We start from the raw sequence: 14,403 nt of genomic DNA on the forward strand, positions 1-14,403 counted from the left end.
AAAAATATTTTACTAGCTGTATGAACATCCGTAAACTCCAGTTTATCCTTCTGATCCTTGTTGACCATGGAAATCAAAAGTGGATGTAGTCTTTTTTTTTTTTTTTTTCTCTTAAGGGACAGTCTGCTCACACTACTTTTGTGTGTGCTCTGTAGTTTTATACCAAGCCAGTTCTTTTTAACAGCAGTACTTTTATGAGCTATTGAAGAAACATTCTCTAGAGAGGTAGAGATAATAAGTAGTAATTGTGTCATTTTCCTATAAATAAATATATACTATGTGTTATATATTTAAACTATAATAACTAGGATTAATTGGTCATTAGTTTACTTTTTTAGTGTAGTGAAATTCAGCTGTGCTCTAAAACATGTAATGATCTACTGTAAGGAATGAAAGATAGTTAAGTGGTTACAAAGAACGTATTAGGTACTTTGAGCTAAAAAGAATGATTTCATGTCAAATGAGATAAACTGTATTGCTTCACAAATCTACTTGTCTTTGGCACAGGGAAATTGAGTTTTTTAATATCTGAAAGTTAGATTACAGAGACTCACCCATGACTCATCCATTATAAATTTAAACTTTCTATATTACAAAGGTTAAGAACCTTTTGTTTATCAACGACGACTGAACAAAAAAGAATGGCAACCAAGGTCACTTTCAAGAAAACCAAATTAAGGGATTTGGGAGCAAGAAAATTAGAAAACATTATCGTCATTGTACTTGTAAAGTACATGTACATATTACATAGAACAAAGAACATATTAGGTACTTTGAGCTAAAAAGAGAATGATTTCATGTCAAATGAGATAAACTCTATTGCTTCACAAATCTACTTGTCTTTGGCACAGGGAAGATGGGTTTTTTAATGTCTGAAAGTTAGATTATAGAGACTCACCCATGACTCATCCATTATACATTTAAACTTTCTATATTACAAGAGTTAAGAACCTTTTGTTTATCAAGGACCACTGAGCAAAAAAGAATGGCAACCAAGGTCACTTTCAAGAAAACCAAATTAAGGGATTTGGGAGCAAGAAAATTAGAAAACATTATCATCACTGTACTTGTAAAGTACAGTATTATTCTTCATTTTATATTAAGGTAGATAGGATATGAGACAGTAGAATTGGAAAAAATTGAAAGAAAAAAACTACTATCTTCCTTGTGTCTTCCTTTTTTCAGTTGTTCACTACCTGTTTAGTCACCCAGTTCATTGGGACAGGATGAGAAAGACGGACAAGAGGAATGATACAGGATTGGTAGTGAGGATGGTATAGCTGAGGGAGACAAAGAGATTTATAAATTGGTTCTGTAGGATTTAAAGTGGGTATTAGTATTTCCATACAGAGACCCAAAGTTCTTTGGATTGTGGTAATAAGTTATTACTGTTATTCATACTCCTTGAAGTTCTCTAAGTTTCTTACTAGCAGTTAACTGTTATTCCACCTCTGTTCTTTCCAACTTTATGCTACCTTTTTACTAAAGAAAATTATTCTTATATGTACAACATAATCACTTTATGGAGTACTTGTTATAGGCCAGATTCATAAGCCAGAGGCACCTAGTTCCTTGGATCAGTCTCTATGTGATTTGGATCTTCTTATTCATGGCTTTTAAAATTTGTTTTTCTATAGAAAAAAAAAATGTTCTTTCTGTTTGTGGGAATAAAGTGCAACAGATTTTGTTGAATACAGAATAGTGATTGGACCTGCTGATGTTGCCAAAATAAATAAACCTTTGAGACTGGTGACTTTGTTTTTGTATCTTCCATAATATTTTATGCAAAGTAGAGACTTAATATTTATTAATAAAAGTAAGATTGTTATTTGCATCATTTAGAATCCTCATGTGTTAGAAAAGGTAAAGAGCAATAAGTATGTTTGATGGCTAAGAATAGCATTGAATTTCAAAGTGTGATCATCAAGAGATTTCTTGAAGGCAACTTCTGGGAGAAAACTGAAAAATCACTTCAAAACATTACCAAGTGCTGTTTGTGTTTCCGCTTATCTGTTCACTTTTGCCCTTCAGTATATTATGCTACTTTGTTTTGCCCTACCTCCTTAGTCCTTTACCCACAATTGCTTTTTTTTATACCTCAGTTATTAGGGCTTATAAGGGTGCCTCATTTGAATCTCTGTCTTTCTGTTATTTCCTGTTTCTCACTGTCTAAGAAGACCACATACCTATTATTACTTTCATTTAATTAAAAACAAATAACTGGCTGTTGCCTTAAATTACTATAGTAGAGCTCTTATGTATCTTAGAATCCCAGGCCTGGTCAGTTCTCCATATTTCAGATAACAAACTTTGATATCTGTTCCACATCCTGATGATCAGAAATCTATAACGTTAAAAGGAAAGAGCAGTGTTGAAATGTGACCTTGCACAAGTCAGCCTCATTTAGCTGGCTTTCTTTATCTGAAAATTTGATAGAGTTAATATTTGTCCTTGAACCTAATAGAATCTGTTGTGGGTTTAAAATTAAACAAAGCCTTGTAAGCTGCACAAAACCTCTGCAATTCTAAGATACTATAGGGATAATATTTCTAAAGTACCACTTAGAAAAGGCTACATTAAAATAAAACATTCACACTTCTATGAAGCAGCAAGGGGTGTCTTTTCAGTCTCTTCATTTCTTTATCTGTAGTAGCCTCTCAATCCTTGATGGAAATTCAGTCCACCTCTAAAAGCCTAGGGCAAATGTCACCACCTTCATAATTTATCTCTTTATGCCCTGAATTAAAAGTAGTATCACCCCTTAGAATTCAGATAATTCAGATTCAGTAATATCACCCCTTAGACTTCAGATAAAACCTTTAATGGACACAGCAGTTGCCTTTTATTTTCAGTCTTTTCAATCCACCCATTACTCTTGAGTGAAACATCTAAATATTATAAAATAAATTGGAGTAGAGCAGTAGTCACTCAAACCTTAAATGTGTCTAAGATCACATGGGGAATTTTGATCTCTCCCCTTATAAGTTGGGAGTTAGAAGTTGGGAGTCAGGCCTTCTGCTTCCGACACACTGTGCTTGTGTTTTACATGGTTGCTTGTGTTTTACATGACTTCTCCAGCAGGTCTTTTGCACATGATATTGCCTTAGTCTAGAATCAGTGTTTCCTTTCTCTCTTTGTGTGGTGCCTATCCATAAGATCTGAGGTTTATCATTAATTCCTAAGGGAATCTTTTCCTAGCCTACTAACCGATTCCTAGTAAATCCTTAACTAGGTCAACTCCCCCACATTATATATTCTCAGAGCACTGAGTATTCCATCACAAGTGAAGCTTTGCCATGTATTTGTAAAATTATTTGAATGACTTTCACTAACCTGGAAGCTCATGAGGGTGGAAATTATATATGTTCTTGTTCTGTGTTATATTGCCATGCCTGCATATATGCCTATTGTCTATAGTTCCTGGAACACTGTCTTAGCTTAGTAAATAGTGTGCATAGATGAATAATAGTCCACAGACATCATTTAGACAAGTATTGGACCAGAAGTTCTGGACCCTTACATTCTATCCCTGGCTTACAACTGACTTGTAAGTTCTCTCTTAACCTTTCTGTTTGGGGATCTAAAACTGAGTGAAACCTGTCCTGCCTACAGGGCAGATGTTCACGGGGTATTGAGGACATTATCGAGGACATTAAGTGAGAAATGTGCAGGCACTTTGAAAAGTCTAAAGTGCTATTTAAATATAAAGTTACATTAAATAGTGATATGAGTGGAAGACACTCATGGATACAGAGTGTAATACATGAGCCATGTTATTGTTATTTATTGTTTAAGCCATAGGAATTGCATTTCAAGATGGAATTTAATCTCTACTTCGTGTACATTTGACTTCTTGTTTATTTCACAAATTATAGCTCTCACTATCCATTCTTTATGGTAATGAATATCATTTATTTCTACTTGTGAAAAACATATGAACCAAAATTGCCCAAGACTAGCCTTCAGATTTCTTTTTATGGTTCAGCAAGCCCTGTGGTATTAATATGTACCTCATCTTTCACAAATGGCTTATCTATGTGTTTGTAATTACTTAATACTATGTGCTGTTAGGCATAAAGGGATTGTATATGTTGACTGGGTAAAATGGAATACGAAAACATCAGTTAAACAGATTGAATGGATACTTTGGTATATTTTTGGAACAGGGCAAGATACCCTCGACTTTTAAAACAGACTCTATATGTGGTCATTCCATAATTTTCTTCCGCTAGCCTATTAAAATATATTTATGTTGCCCCCCCCTCTGTGTTTTATGTTTCCAGTTCTTTCTACCTTCATCCTTTTTCATTCCTCTAATTTTTCCTCTTTTTAACTTCAACAATTTGGGTTGCAGGGGAAAAAACCTGGCACTTAATCAAGAACATGATCTCATTGCTTTCAATGGCTTAGAAAAGAAACATTTTAAAGCAGTTGAAAGATTTCACTTTGGAAAGTAGGTACTGCATAACTAAGTGTGTTGGTTCCCAGCAGAGCCTTGAGTAACCTCTTTCCAGCCATCCTCATGTTTTTTCTCTTCTACTTCCTGTTCAGTGAGCAATAGCCTAGGTTTAAAAAAAAAAAAAAAAAAAGGCCAGTAAGACTTTACTTCTGGCTCTCTTGCCAGGGTATTGTTTTCTGTTCTTTCACTCTTCTGCATAATACTTGTATATTTTTGTAGCATAATGTTTCTAGGCTTCATCACCTATATAGACATAGAATATAATTGTTAGTTCCCTCCTGCTCACACAAGCCCCCCAGCCCTTTTCAGAGTTCCCTTAGGTATTTTGGGGAGTCTGAGTGGAATGTAACATGTGTTCAGGAACATGAAGTGAATATTCTTTTCTTACAGCTTACTTGGGAAGTCCATCCCCCTCAAGCCACCCCAATGTGGTACCTTTTCACTGCCACTGCTGCTGGGTCTTCTGTGAGGGGTAGTAGCTAGATTCTGTTTGGTGCTTTCAGAGCTGCCAGCCTTCAGAGTACCCAGGAGTGCATGGCTGAATTAGAGAGTTCTCCCTACTTCCCATCTCTGTACGCTTTGTCCCCAAATCCCAAAGCAGCAGAGTTTGTGCTCAGAGTTTCAGTCTCTCTTGAAAAGATTTCTTATCTTTTCCATCTATCCTTTTATTTCTGGGCTCAAAACCAGTTCAGAGAGCCAGATGGAAAAAGATATCATGCCATTTCTCCCATTAGCCTTTATTTCATCTCACTCTCCTTTGCTCACCCTCTCGCCCTTCTCTAAATTCCTGCTGAAATTTGCATCATCCATGATAGTTGCTGAATTCTTAATCATACTTGGAATCAGCTCAGTCAACCTGTTACTTCTTTAAAAACTGGTTTCACTTGCTACAGAATTCAAAAGATACAAAAATATGTCCAGTGAAAAGTCTCTTAGTACTTTCATCCCACAGGTGTCACGTTCCCCACCTTGGGGTAATCAGTATTACCAGTTTCTTCTGTTTCCTTCTAGAAATTCTTTATGTGTGTATAAATAAATCGGTATAGTTAATGTATATATTCTTCCCCACTCTCCCCCTTCTTCACAAATGACATGTTTGCTCTGCTTGTCCTTGTTCTATTCACTAGAAGACTGTTTTGCATTAGCGATCAAGACTTTGTTTATTTTTTAATGGCTGCATTGCATGGTTATATAATAACTTATTTATCTTGTCCCCTAATGTTGGATATTTAGGTTGCTTCTAATCTTTCTCTATTACAAGTAATGCTGCAGAGAATAACATTTAACATAAGTTATTTTACCCATCTATATCTGTGGGGGGGTAAATCCCCAGAACTGGAATTGCTAGGTTAAAGGTTATGTAATTTAGAACCTGCTGCATTTTCAGTTACTAAATTCTTAGGAGTTTGTTTTTGATTTCTAGCTTATATTCTAGACTCCTCCTTTAATGAGCTGTGTCACTACCTCATTTTATTTGGTGATTGCTCAGGTAGTACCCAGGAATCATAAAGAAGTGGACCAGGTAAGGAGAAAAAAAAATTGTTTTTGTTTTCATACTTTTCATAGAGATAAAAGTACAAAGAATTATTTCTCTATCCTGGAACAAACCTTAGTATAAGCTTGGTGATGAATGGCAGCTGATATTTAGTGTCTAAGTAGGGACTGTGCTGAACTGGAGGGTGCATGCCTTATATGAAGGGGGACAGTGCAATTCAACTCCAGCCAATTGTTGGCACACTAGGTATTACAAACTTAGTGGTGACTCAGTGGTGACAGATGCTGCAGTTTTTTTCTTTAATTCAGAAGGCTTCATATTTATATTCTGTCTCCTAACGTCAAAATTCCATGTAGACCAAACAAAATCCATGGGATTGATCCAACTTGCTAAGCCTCCAGTTTATGCCCTCCACTGTTGCACATACAGAGGTAGCTTATTTGGTCTATTTCTCCAGCTCTGACTCCCACATTTTCTGGTTCTTCATCATCTGCTATCAACTAGATACTGCCTCTGGGTGTTCTGTTGATTCTTAAATATTCAGTTCTGGATATCATCGTTTTCTATTTTCTTAAATCTTTATTTGAAACTTCCTTCACCCTTGAGGACAACATACAGAATCATGAGATTTAATATCTCATTTCTATTCATTTAGTTGCCATATCCCATGACTCCAGCAAGCATTTTCTATTTTAGAGGTGTAAAACTTTAGCAGGCAGGATCAGAAAACACTGATATTCATTGTTCTTTCCATGATCTCTACCAGAATTCTTTCTAGATTTTGGTCATTATTTGAAGGGACTGGGAGGATATGATCATAGATGTTAATAAGTATTCAAATAAAACTTAGCCAGGCTGTAGTCGTTCATGGCAGCATTTTGAATGTGTTTTGTTCAGTGAGGTATTGGAAGAGGAATTAATACCTTGAGCCAAAGTCCCCAGACACTGATGATTCCCATTGGATCAAAAACTGTTACCTACATAGTTCATATTTTTGTATTCCATGTTCCAGAATTTCCTACTAGAGAGTGTTATACAATTGTTAATATTACCTCTTCCCTCCCTTTTGTCATAGACTTCCATTGCCCCCATCCCAGTCAGATGGTTAGAAACTACTGCTCTTGATGTTTTTTCTCAAATAGTTTGTCACTTATTCATACTTAGAGTAATTGAAAGGTTATTTGGAGGCACTATAAAAAAAAAAAAACAACTAGATTTGGGAGGAAAACTCTTGGGACAGTGAGTCCTGACAGTTACTGGGGAGAAGCAAGCGTTGTCCAAGCAGTTCTTGGCTGAGAGCTGTCTGTCTAGCTCTCCATTTCTGCATGCTCACAAAACTACTTTCTCATGGTATAGTTTTCCAAATAAACTCCCCTACTAGAAAGCAAGTGTTCTCAATACCAGCCATTACATTGTCTTTCTGATAGTCTCCTTAAATTAGTTTTCTCTTAGGTTACACTAACCTTTTTGAAAGATTGATGGTTCATACTGACAAAGGAACAAGGGAGCTAACCTTTCCAAGTGCCTACTTTAGGTTTTTTCTGTATTTTATTTTAGTCCTCATAGTGACCCCTTGAGGCAGATATCACTGTTTACAGTTCGCGGAGGAGGAAACCAGGGGTTAGCAAGGTTAAGACATTTGTACAAGACCAAACTGTTACCAAGTTGTAGAACCTTAGCTTTCAAACACATAACCATCTTGCTCCAAGTCTCTTATTCTTTGTATTATTCCATTTTATTCCTAGTTTTGAATTTTAGAAAGATTGTTTTGTTAACTATGTATCACAAGAATGGAGATAGGCAGGACAGTTGGAAACCATGGTATTAATGCAGCAGAAAAAAGGTTTCAAGTACGAGAGAGAAAGAAGGTCACAGATAAAAGAGCCTGGTAAGAGAGTAATTGAAATGTTGGTTTAGCATATACTTGTGTGTTATTTTAGTTTACCATATAAAGAGTGGATTTTTCAAGCTATAAATTCCAGTTTAAAATGACAACCTATCAATTATATGTTGAAACTATTAACACTTAGTATTTGGGGATATGGCATAAAGTATAAATCAGAATCTTAAGACTGAATCATTCTCTGTCCTTTGTAGAGATTTTCTTTAATATGAATGTGCTTGATAGGTATTTTTAAATCTCTACTTTTATTTATATATTAATTCATATAAAAGAAGTAGTAAAGAGCACAGGATTTAGCATATTTTTTTATGCTGGTTAGACATAATATAAAAGAATGTAAAACTCATTTGAATCTGGAAATTATTCCAAAGATTGAACAAGTTTTGCCACTTATAATTAGATATGAATCCATTGTACAGAGAGTGCTTTTTGAGAGCTAGTTGTATTTGGTAGCGTATAATAAATAATTTAAAATATTAATACTGTATATTTGTATCGTGCATTATACTTTGTTACTGAGGTTTGAGAACTCATGAGTTTGTCAGTAGATATCTGAGGAAAATAATTCAGAATAACAGATCTGAAATATAAAGAGATTATAGCAAATAAAATTTAGATAATCCATTATGATTCTGGAGTAGAGTACATGATCTTGTTGGGAATGGCCAGGTCATGGGGAACATAAAAGAGCAAAAGAAATAGGGAAAATGAGATGGTATCTGCAGCCCCCCAGGTTTTTAAAGATGAGCATGAGAAAGCTCTATGCTCCCTAACTCAGGTGGAGAGCCTTTTCTAATGACTTGAGGTGCTATTCAGATCTGTTCAGTCAGGCAACACAAAATGCAAGGCTCTGAAATAACTATAGACTGGGAATGCAGGAAGTAAAAGAAACTGCAGCTGTCCTTTAGTGTTGTAAGTATTGGGATGAAACATAACTTGGCTCCTTGGAATTTGACTTCAAGTTCAGTTGTAAAACATAACCTGATTGGCTACCTCCTTATTTTGAATTATATATTAGCATATCCTCCTGAGATGTGGAAGGTAAAAACACTTCTCCGCTTCTCTTGCAATGAAGAGCATATGAATTCCCTCATCCTCTGCCTTTATATCCTCCTTTTAGCACTCACCTCCTAATAAATTGACAAGAGGATGCTTCAAAGCTAGTCATAAGAGTAGTTGATGATGCTCTCTAAAGTCAATTTAATGGATGCTGGGAATGCCCCAAAATAACATTTCTATTAACCTGTTGTTGATATTATCAGAAATTTCTACCATTACTGATTCATGCTAAGTTTCCTATTAAATTGAGTCATCCCTAGTGAAGCTACTGATTTAATTTCTATCTAGCCAAGATAATATTTAGTATTTTTAATAGAAATTTTCAACTACAGGTTCCTCTTTGATCTGGGCCTCCTGGTAGCTCCCACTTCTCTGATTTCATGTTCTATTGTTCATGCAACTCTAGCCACGCTGTCTTCGGTGCTGTTCTTTGAACATGATAGACAGTTTCTGCCTCAGGGTCTTGATCTTAAATGCTTTCTCCCCTTTATCTACATGGCTTGCTTCCTAACTTCATTCAGGTCTTTACTCTGATTTAACTTTCTTGCTGAGGCTTTCTCTGAGCACCCTATTTAAAATTGTAACCCCACCACCCACAATCCCTAAATGCTTTCCCAGCTTTATTTTTCTCTGTTGTACCTACCATGATTTAAATACTGTATGTTTGACTTTTTTTTAAATTTGCCTGCCTTTCACCACAAGAATGTAAGCTTTATGTGAATAGGGATTTTGATCATTGCTGTATTTCCCAGTGTAATTTCTCACATGTAGTAGATGCTCAGTAAATATTTGTTGAAAGCATAAATGAATACAAGGTACTGCAGGATTGAGCATAAAAAGAAGTGCCTATAGGGAAAGTGAATACCAAACAATTATCTCGTTGTGTAGTTTTTCTTATGTTGTTTCGCAAAATATAATGAATTTTATTAATCCCTTTCCAAGAAATACTTGCCCAGGACCAACTATGGACAGCTTCTGTTGGCATGTTTATAACAATTCTGAACTCAACAAAACCTTTAAATGACACGCATTTATATAGACCCTAAGTTTCTAGAGCACTATGTTGGATTTTTTGCACTAACCTGGGAGTCAGGGTTTCTGGCTCCTATTATCTGATTTTTGTTTTCATCTGTAAATAGAGGTGATTGGAAAACACTAACATCTGGTCTAGCTTAATCTAAGATTTTATGATTTACTTCATTGTAGCTTAATGAAATCCTTTATGCCAGTTCTATAATGATTTCATTTATTAAACTTTGGAAAACTGCTGGGATAGGGGAAATGCAAAAATGGGAAGAAAATATTGAATCTTTCAGAAATGCAGAACCACAAGGGTTTGCTCTGGAGGTTGTTTATCAGTATGTTATATCCTTTGCCTGCAAAAGAAAATAGAGGCTTCAAAGCCATATGAATGTTTGAGCCGTGGATCAAGGCATGTGAATTGGTTCTGTGAGTAAATCGTTATATTTTAATATCAAAATACTCTGGATGTGTGTCAATAGGGATTTTTTTATGTATTTGTTTTAGTCCAGGGGGTAGTTCCATTTTTGAATGATACTACACAAACTTTAAAAATTATTTATAATGAGGGCACCTGTGTGGCTCAGTTGGTTAAGCCTCCAACTCTTGATCTCAGCTCAGGTCTTGGTCTCAGGGTCGTGAATTCAAGCCCCGTGTTTGGTTCCACACTGGATATGGAGCCTACTTAAAAATATATATATGATGATGATAGACTTTGCCTTCAAAATAAGTCTTCCTGTTGTAGTGAAGTAGAATTCTACCAAATTTACTTTCAATTATGAATAAGATTACTCAGCTTAGAGTATTGATTGGTATGGGAAATAATAGGAAATATTTTGGATAACATTATTCTCAAAATTGTCTTTATGCCTAGATGTTATATTTTATACACCAGGTATGGCATTGCCATATTAATTCTTTCTTGTTCTCTGGCACTGTGGTGTTAGAGTTCTTGCTTGTTGTCTAACCTAGTAGTTTCCAAGCAGCATTACCTCCAGGAGCTGTTTAAAAGTATTCTTGGACCCCTACCCTCAATTATTTGGAATCAGTAGGTACAGAATTGGCTAGGGATTCTGTGCTTTTAATTCTGATGCATGGCACAGTTTGGGAACACCTGTCCTAAACTGACGTGGTACAATATATTTGTACTGCAATTCAGTAAGAATGAAGTAGGATCATGTGTAACTTAACATTAACAACCCCATGAGATTCAAACACCCTGAGACTTTCATAGTAAGGAATGCAAAATAGTATAATATAAACAGTATGATAATAAATGAAAACAGCTTCATGTGTTTTGAACTCAAGTAAATAAAATCTGGAACTACAACTCTTTCAGATATAAATCCACAAGAAAGTGTTATCTAAACCGACTGTAATATAAAGGTGCTTCTGGTTGGAGTCCAGTACATTTGAGGCCACATATAAAGGCAGAGAGGTTGGCTCAGCCTCTGACTTAAGCATATCCTAACATTTCACAGCATAGTTAAATAGAGTTTACTAGTGACCTTCTATTAACAATGTATATTTTTATTTTCAGGTTATATAATTATTTTAGAATGGAGAAATGCAAGTAATATTTTGAAGGTAACATCAAAAACCACCATATATCTTAAAGTAATCAAAACCTTTAACTCCTATATTAGACGACCATAGTAAATTCTAGAGGGCATGTGGCAGTCATGTGGCTTTTCTGATTAATTGTGTTTATTGATAATGCTTCAACATCTAACAGTGAAGTATAGTAGCCTAGAGACTCCTTCCAAGAAGCTATAAAAAATATGTTCTACCCTCTTCTGTCTATTCATGAGTTAGTTCAACAAATAACTGTAGTGCCTGTTGTGTTCCAGATACTGCTTTAGGAGCTGGTACAGATAATAGGCAATCGTGACACAGATAATAGACACATACGATAAATATATAACATGCTGATTAATATTGGTCATATATATTAATCATATATATTAAAGATTAATATTTGCTTAGAAGAAGAAGCAAAAGTGAAACTATTTTGCTTTTTTGTTAAAAAAAAAAACAAACCTGAGTTTAGGAAAGGGAAGTTTGGCGTAAAAAAGAAGCCTGATTCAGTTAACATCATAGATATTTAATCACTGCTTCATGAATGAATGTGTGGAAACTTTTTTTTCTGCAAATTTAGTACACACAAAATTGACTTGGTAATGGAAAAAAGTAATATTGTTTTAGGTCTAGTACCGGAAAACCTGTATCCTGCTCTGATTAGGCTCTTTGCAAAAGTGTTGTGTCAAAATTGGGGAGCCACTTTTTAAGGGAAGTCAGGATAATGACAAATGAGGAAACCATGTCAAACTGGAATCAGGACTGGGAATACTTAGCATGGAGACTCTTTGCAAGATTCTGCAGATAATTTAAAAGGCTGCCTTGTGGGAGAGAAAAGGTAAAACTTAGTCTGTATTGATTCAGCCAGATGAGTGGATTGAAGTTCTAAGAAACAGTTTAGAATTTTATAAAAGGAAGATCTTTATCAGCAAAACTCTCCATTAAACTTCCCTGTCACTGGAAATGTAAGAAAAGCCACAAGAGTATATATAGGTCTTTAAAAATTTGACAAGTAGCATATGTAATAATTATTTTGGAATAAAAATGTCCATGGTATACAATATCCTTTAATCCTGAATCATAATGAGTAAAACTTGATGTAAATACTAGATTTTTTTTTAGTGGTGTGTCTGTTGTTGAACTTGTTGCATGGTACCTATCACAATGAAACATTGCCCCAGAAAAATGATAAAAAATTGTATCCCTAAACTTATACTTGCAGAAAGATGGAGCCCAACACAAGTACTTATAGTACAGTTCTAATAAGAAAAGGGAAGTCCCATTAGTTTATTGACGTTGGGCAAGTAGTGTCTTGTCTTAATTCCCTACCTCAGGGAATTGTGAGATTAAATGAGTTTGTATTTGTAAAATACTTAACCAGTAAGTATTTGGCCCAGGGAAGTAAACATTAAATAGTGGTAGTGGTTGTTATTTACAGTTTTAAACTACCTAGAGGCATTATTTGAGAGATTAGTATTCTAATCTAGGTGAGTTAATTTGCAATATCTGTGGTTCTGTTTTCCTGTAGTCACCAAGCATTCTTCACTGCAGAACTCTGCAAATTGCCTCTCAAATCACAGCTAAATGTAGTAAATCCTCATTTACCCAACATTGTTCAGGGGGAAATTGTTTAGCATAAGTGAAACACCTTCTGATTAACTTCCTAAAATGTAAACTTTTAACCATTTTCAACTTTTGAAACAAGTGTAACACATACTTTCCTGCCTTTTTAAAACAAAGACCCTGGGGCGCCTGGGTGGCGCAGTCGGTTAAGCGTCCGACTTCAGCCAGGTCACGATCTCGCGGTCCGTGAGTTCGAGCCCCGCGTCAGGCTCTGGGCTGATGGCTCGGAGCCTGGAGCCTGTTTCCGATTCTGTGTCTCCCTCTCTCTCTGCCCCTCCCCCGTTCATGCTCTGTCTCTCTCTGTCCCAAAAATAAATAAAAAATGTTAAAAAAAAAAAAAAAATAAATAAATAAATAAAATAAAACAAAGACCCTAAACATGACTTTAATTTTTTGATGAGTTAGTGTTATGTGTATCTATAATTAAATAGTTGTTTTCATTTATTTTATTTTGTTCTTCTCAGGCAGCTGTCATTTTTTTTCTGTGGTAAAGCCTTTTTAAACACTCCCAACCACTTTCTAATTTTCTGTGTCTAATCTGTTCTGGATTTGGAAACCAGATATTCAGGCTTGCTAAGAATTGTATGTTAAAATGATTAAGATGTCTGGAATTCACTTGAAAATAATTAACAACTCCCCTCCCTTCTTAATTATTCAAGCTGGGTGATGGGCACTTGAGCATTTATTACTCTGTTCTAACTGCCCTTGTACATGTTTGCAAATTGTCATAATAAAAGTATTTTAAAACGACCATTAAAAAAGGAATTGTATGGTAGCTATATGCAGGTCTAAGTATATTTATTTCTTAATTTTTATCTTTATAAGGATTTACAGGAAACTTAACAGTATTTATCTTTGGACAGAAGGACTGAGAGCTAAGGGAAAGGGATGTTCACTTTAGAAGAATTTAAGACCTTTTTTAGCTTCGTGTGTGTGTGTGTGTGTGTGTGTGTGTTTACTGTATATCTAGTCAGGAAGGAGGTTCACGTTAGTAAATTCTTTGAATTCACAATCTGTAAATTGAAAATACTAACAGCATCTAACTTGCAGAAACATGAGACTTGTGTACCTCTGTATTTTAACATATTTTTTGCTTTATTTTAAATAGTTTAAATGGTAGCACTGGGTTCTGTGTGAGATGCTGAAAGAGCAGTAAAAAGAGCTCTGTAATGGCTGTTTTAAACTTTTGAGAATTCATGTTTGGTATCCAAATCTGGGCTTAAAGGGTCACTAATTGATGTTTGTAATGTCCCCTGTCATCTCTCC

General features: G+C 35.2%; 1 protein-coding gene across 8 annotated transcripts in view; it reads left to right on the forward strand.

The window, feature by feature from the left end:
- HMBOX1 (homeobox containing 1) overlaps positions 1 to 14,403 on the forward strand; it is a 204,738-nt gene that overhangs the window by 56,301 nt on the left and 134,034 nt on the right. Inside the window, exon 1 of one of the 8 annotated variants that reach the window (XM_042934963.1) lies at positions 11,353 to 11,523. The exons of the other annotated variants lie outside the window; for them this stretch is intronic. The gene's annotated coding sequence lies outside the window, so the exon portion shown is untranslated. Of the gene's footprint in view, positions 1 to 11,352; positions 11,524 to 14,403 lie in introns of those variants that run through there. 8 annotated transcript variants of the gene reach the window in all.

The sequence above is a fragment of the Panthera leo genome, chromosome B1 (assembly GCF_018350215.1).
Source record: "Panthera leo isolate Ple1 chromosome B1, P.leo_Ple1_pat1.1, whole genome shotgun sequence".
Taxonomy (NCBI): domain Eukaryota; kingdom Metazoa; phylum Chordata; class Mammalia; order Carnivora; family Felidae; genus Panthera; species Panthera leo.